The sequence below is a fragment of the Tenrec ecaudatus genome, chromosome Y (assembly GCF_050624435.1).
Source record: "Tenrec ecaudatus isolate mTenEca1 chromosome Y, mTenEca1.hap1, whole genome shotgun sequence".
NCBI classification, from domain to species: Eukaryota; Metazoa; Chordata; class Mammalia; order Afrosoricida; family Tenrecidae; genus Tenrec; species Tenrec ecaudatus.
Window position 1 is genome coordinate 17,107,057 of NC_134549.1, and position 6,359 is coordinate 17,113,415.

At 44.8% G+C, this 6,359-nt stretch overlaps 1 non-coding gene across 1 annotated transcript; it reads left to right on the forward strand.

Moving 5' to 3' along the window:
* Nucleotides 1-2,303: 2,303 nt before the first annotated feature.
* LOC142435715 (U1 spliceosomal RNA) lies at nucleotides 2,304-2,467 on the forward strand. The gene has a single exon (XR_012781600.1). It is a non-coding gene; the product is annotated as a U1 spliceosomal RNA (small nuclear RNA).
* Nucleotides 2,468-6,359: the final 3,892 nt, after the last annotated feature.

Consider the following 6,359-nt stretch of genomic DNA (forward strand, 5'->3'; position numbering starts at 1 on the left):
ACCAGTGGGTTGGGTTGTGTGTTTGTCTCACAGTGAAGAGACTCGGCGACCCCCGTGGGGTCGTCAGGCTTCTGAGCCAACTCCACGACAACGGCTTTGCTTCTGTTCCCTTTGGATTTTATTTCCTTGGTGTGGGGTGGCGCTGTGGTTGCTCTCTCCAGAGGCACTCTGAGCTCCGGTTGATGGTTGCATTGTGGGCCTGGATTCATTTTGCTTTTGTCCACAAGATCAGACCTGTTCCCTGTTTTTCTTCTGAAATGGGTGGATAAGAGGACTCACATTTCTTGTGAACACCTTGCAGATCACAGGGGAGTGGTACACCGTGTACGCAGCAGCGAGTATCAAAGAGAAGGCTGAGGAGGGCGGATCACTGCTAGGATATGTCCGAAACATTACTGTCTCTGACGGAGGCAACTCAGTATCCTTTGAATTTTATGTCAAGTAAGTAAAATCTACCTAAAATTGACCCAATAAAAATGCAAACAAACAACCTGCATCTGATCTCAGGTTTGCAAATGAGAAGATGAAAAAGACCACGGGTTGGCTTTTTGTTAGTCTTGAACATTACATCTTTGCTCTTCAGCATGTTGAAGGGTTCTTGTACAGCAGTTGATCCAGTGCAGCACATCATGTCATCTCTGCACTGATTCCATGACACCGGGATCAGAGTTAGAGGATTCATTCAACTCCCCGGGTGCTTCTCTTCAGCCACAAGGTTAACCTCTAGTGGTGTGGTAGTGAGCATTGGGGTTTTCTGTAACTTGACTTCTTCCGCATGTGGAATCCTTACTGGAGGTACCAGTCTTTGCTGTTCAAGTGCCCGAAGTCCTCTTTGTTTCAGCAAGCCAGGTTGTGTTGCCTGAGTATTGTGGGTTCTCTTTGAACCTTTATCTAATTCCGTTGACATGTTGGGCTTCATAGAGCCCAGGTTTTGGATGATGGGCTTAGGATGCAGATTGAATAAGTAGGCTAAAAGGCTATAACCCTGACACACACCTTTCCTGATTTTATTTTAATTTTTAAAAATTGTTCAATGAGAAAAATACAATGACAAGACAGACACAATATCCAAATGAGGGAGGACATGAGGATGACTTCAAAACAGCATCCAAGGAGTCACAGTTAGGAACCTGCCCAGATAGAGTAGGGAACAAGGACGTGCTCCAAATTCCTGATGGGTGGCAAATCAATACATTACAGTTTAGAGTTGAAACAGGAACAGGACCACTGGGGTGGGTCCAGCAGGAGGTACATTACACTTGAATGGTTCACAAGATTGGTCCAGAATCCTCTGACCAAAATAGCAAGTTGAGAGTGATAAGACATGAATCATGACCATGTGACCCCATGCACTGTGTTCAGTATGGTACCCTCCATGAAGGATGCACTCAGCAAGAGCTAAGAGACACATCCCCTCACTGTATCGCTTCCAGATTTTACACCTGTTCCGCCCAAAGGACTTCCTGTTGGTGGATGTACAAGTTCTGCACGAGCACAATACAGTGCTCTGGAATTCCCATTCTTTGCAAAGATGTTCGTAGTCTGTTATGATGCACGAGCTGAATTGCTTTGCTTCGTCAATGAAACAGAAATAAGCATCTTCATGGTATTCTCTCGTGTTAACCTGATGTCAGTGATGGTGGCACACCTCACATCTTCTCTGAATCTGGCTGGAGTTTTTGGTAGTCCCCTGTTGATGCTGTACTTGCCATCGGTTTTAAATTGCCTTGCAAAGAAAAACAAAACACATACCTTACTTGCAGGTGACGTTAAAGATGTTGGTCATTAATATTTACAATGTGCTGAGTCCCTTTTCTTTGACGTCCCTACAAACGTGGATCTCTTTTAGTCAGGTCGGCAGGGGAACACCTGGGTTCACCTCTGTGTCATAATACTTACAGCAAATATCCCCGGAATTCTTGTTTAAAATGAGATAGCTATGTTTTGTTCCACTGATGAAAAACGCCTGCTTTGAACAGGGCTTCTCTTGAAGAAGTGCCTCTATGTGATCAAACTGGACAGAGAAGTTGGGTGAGTTTCCTAGGAAACGTAGCAGACAGTGGCTTTACATTCATGAGAACAAGCAACATGGAGCAGGAAGGGAAGAATGCTTACACAACTCCAAGGAGGCCCCCCGCCGTGTCTCCAGACCATATGCACAGGAATCATGGAACCGCTGTGCCTTCTTTTCTCTCTATTCTCAGTAACGCACTCATAGAATAAACTCTACAATAAAATGACATATTTTAAGAGCTCAGGTGGAATGTGTTGTGAAGTACATGATCCCTAAAGAATAATTTGTCATACTAACCTAGCAGGGGAGACACCATGATCAGAAAGGTAGTTTTCCCGGGGCGAGTCTCATCCTTTGCACTGCGGGGATGCTGACCATTGTGATCTCCCCAAATGCGGGAAACTCGACTGCAGAGTTTGTGGTAGTGGGGGGCTGAGTTCGCACCCTCCCCTGAAAGAAAATAATAATTTTTTGCTGTTTGTTCTGCAGGGTTAATGGCATATGCCAGATCGTCACATACACAGGGGAAAAAGTAGCAGATGGTCGTTACCAAATTGACTGTGAGTACCATGTTCCCAGAACTCTGGAATTCATGAGAGCCCCTGCTACTTATTGCAAATTCCTCAGAAGCACCACGAGGATTGCACCATCCTTGCCTTTGTCTGCAGTGACAGGTCAATGGTTAACCATCTCAGCTCTATACACTGGTACTGATTGAGGCATTCCTGCCACCTGGAGCTTCCATGCATTTCAGAGTAGAGCCACACACATGGAGCTTCCAAAGCCTGGTGTTCATTTTATTTCTCCTCTTTGGTGGATTACAATGCCTTCCTTGTACAGGGTTTCTGCTTGGACAGGAACCCCAATCTTCAGGTAGCCACGTTCATCCACTGCACCATGGTAGAACACTAGTGCATGGAAGCAAACAATGCGTACTGTAGTGCAGTTGAGTCCCACTGCCGGCGCCCCCATCTGTGGCCATGAGAACTGCACTGCTTATGGTTTTCTGGCATCCTTTGTTGCTTTGTTTTGTTTGGCAGTACATCACCAGGCATTTCTTCTGGGGTGCCTGTGAACGTGAGCAGCTGAACCTGCTCATCGTTTTCAGCTAAAGAAGGCACCGAGCCCCAGCCACAATGTGTGCTGATTTCCATGGTGAAAATGATCACACCGTGACCCACTGCAAGCTTCCAGGCTGATGGCAATCAACAATGAGTTGAGAACAGATGACAGGAAGTCACCATTACGCATCCTGTGCAGCTTAGAGAGCCAATAGATTTAACAGCCCCCAAAGCACAGATGAACAGATCAGGGTCAAGAAGAGTAAGACAGGTAGGCAGTGGTGAGTTTGGGTGCTTACTGTCCTTAATGTTGTAGACGTTGCTTAGCTGTAAAGGTCTACCACCTACGTGTCAGTGTGCCTTACTTGCATGGTTTGCCCATTGCTGTACTGCTGGAAGCTTTGCCAACAAGATTTCAAACACCAGCAGGGTCATCCGTGGTGGACAGAGGAGCCTCCAGGTGAAGGCAGAGCAGAAACGAAGGTCTGCTGAGCATCCTCTGAAATCAGCCACTGGAATTGACTTGCATTCAAAGAGAGCGTTGTCCCACTGGTTGCCTCTGGATTATCATCAGGAGGGAAGGAGAGCTGGAGGACTTATCTTTGGGATGAAGTAGAGGAACAGTGATAGTGAGGGAAACCCTGGGGGGATGGATTGATATCATTCTGGCAAGGATTGACTTGAGCATATCAACAAATTGTGATGTCGGCCCAGGGTCAAGCCTTAGTTCACTCTGTTGTACATGATCCCACTTTGAGTTAAGACTATTAGATCTATTCTATCCATCTATCCCTAGATCTGTCTACCTATCTGCCCATCCATACAACCAACCCCTCATACGTTTATTTATCCACATACAGTGGATACTAGCTACCTATCCATCAAACCTTCAGTTCATGTATTCATCTACCCAACCATGCATAATCTAACTATTCACTAATTATCTATCATCTATCTATCTGTTCATCCATCTATCCATTGATTTGTACATCATTAATCTATATATATGTATCCATCTGTCTACCCATTCAACCATCTATCCATCCATCCATTGATTTAGCCATCATTAATCCATATCTATATATATATCTATATATTTATCCATCTATCCATGCATTTATCCATCTGTTTGTTTATCCATCCACCCATTGAATTATCCATCATTTATCTATATATGTATCCACCTATCCAGCCATCTATTCATCCATCCATCCATCATGTATCCATCTAATCATATATACATCTATCCCATCATCCATTCATCCACCCCCATAGTCATCTATCCATTATCTAAATATCTATCTACTTCTCCATGAAACCATCATCCATCCATTCATGCATTAATCCAACCAACCATGGATAATGGACCATTCACCATCTATGTTTAATTTATCTATTTACTATTCATCCATGTATCCATTATTAGACTCTATTTATGTATCCATGCAGCATCCATCCATTCATCAATAATCTAGTAAGTAGATTATAAAGTTCTGTTTTTAATAATAACTTTCCTGGAAAACTGACGCTTATTTTCCCCGATGTGAACAATCGATTGTTACAAGGTTCTGTGCACCCACAGTATGGCTCAGTCTCACCACTCACTCGAAAATAGAAGCTTCTTGTGACTGAAGAAGTCTTTTCACTGTCAGCTTGCCCTTGTGGGGACAAGGGAGCCCTGGGGACACGGGGCTTGCACCTTGGCAGGAGACAGGTCATTTGAACCCTCAGCTGTTCTGAGGGACACAGGCCTGGCAGTCTGACTTCCTACAGAGGGCAGTTTTTCAAGCCCTCTGGAGCAATCCTACTCTCACATGCAGTGGCCAAGAGTCTGAGTCCACGCCATGGCACCCTAGAGCAGTCAGGTTCTGTTGACATCATAGGAGACGGGCATCAGGATCAGCTGAAGGAGACGCTGGTGGGTAAGGCAGCCATTAAGAGACCTCTGTGTTCTGAACAAAGTCAGTGAGATGGAAACGGTCCTGTAAGGAAGGACACATCACCCAGGGCAAAGAAGGCACAGCATACTGATTATTGAGAGGATTCAAATACTACTTTCTGTCTTTCACAGATTCAGGAGACAACAGCTTCTATTTTGCGAATATCACTGACAAGAGCATTTCCATAGTTGTTTTCAACACGGATGAAGAAGGCAACAGAACAAAAATGGTGGAAGTCTTTTGTATGTATCCCAATAGGCTCTCAGGGGAGTTTCCAGTATTCACAGCCCCAATATTCCTGTGGAAGAGGGTCAACCTCTGGGAACTGAGTCTGGGTTTATGGGATGTCGATTAGTCTGTTAGGTGTGGTGGAAAACACAGCTCAGACTGACTTGAGACCTGTGAACTTCTATCCCTAAAATCCAATACGTGTTGCAATGTGGCCAGCAGGTATTGACACTGACCATGTCCCACAAGTTACCTGGAATTTACGCTTCCATTTCAACAGACTGACAGGTTTGGGGGTATATCACTGTCATCGTGTCAGCCCCAACATCAACTGTGTCACACACATGAGAGTGTCCAAGGGTCAGATGCCACTCAGGGCGACTGGTGCTGGATCAGACTTGAGTCTCTTGCTTGGCACAGCACCACACGCTCAGGTTTTAGCTCAAAATCTCCGTGTTCTCACAGAACCCAACAAATCCTCTGTGGGCCAACTCTGCAGAGGCACGGACAGGTGCTGTCTGACTTCCCCAGCACCTCCGTACCAGAAACATACCAGCAGGGCGGCTCTTGGAAGCAGAAATTAATTTTGTCAATTTTCAGGAAGCTAGAAGTCTAGACTCCTAGTGTCAGCACCATAAACCAAGCGACATCCTTGTTCCACCACACTTTACAGTTTCCCATGCAGTATACTTGTTTACATTATAGGGGCCTGATTTCTTACCTCTGCTCCCATGATCTTTGATTGTGGATCCGAGAAATATGAAATCTTTGACAGCTCCGATCTTTACCCTGTTTACCGTGCGTGATGTGGTCTATGCATCCATCTGTGAGGATTGTTATTTGCTTTCCTATGTTCATTTCTTTGCTTATTTTGCTCGGATCTAACCTAATGTTGATATGAATCAGAAACTACTTGATGGTCTCTAACTGCAACGGTGAAAGTTTTCTTTTGGAGCCCTGGATTCCGTGTTGTTGTTCATGTAACATCTATGTGGTTTTATCACATCTGTTTTCTTGCTGTGTTTGTGAGTTATCGCCCCTTGATTATGTCAAGAGATTGACTGAAAGCACATCCTTCACTCACACAACCTCAGTCACAGAACCGAGGACACTCAT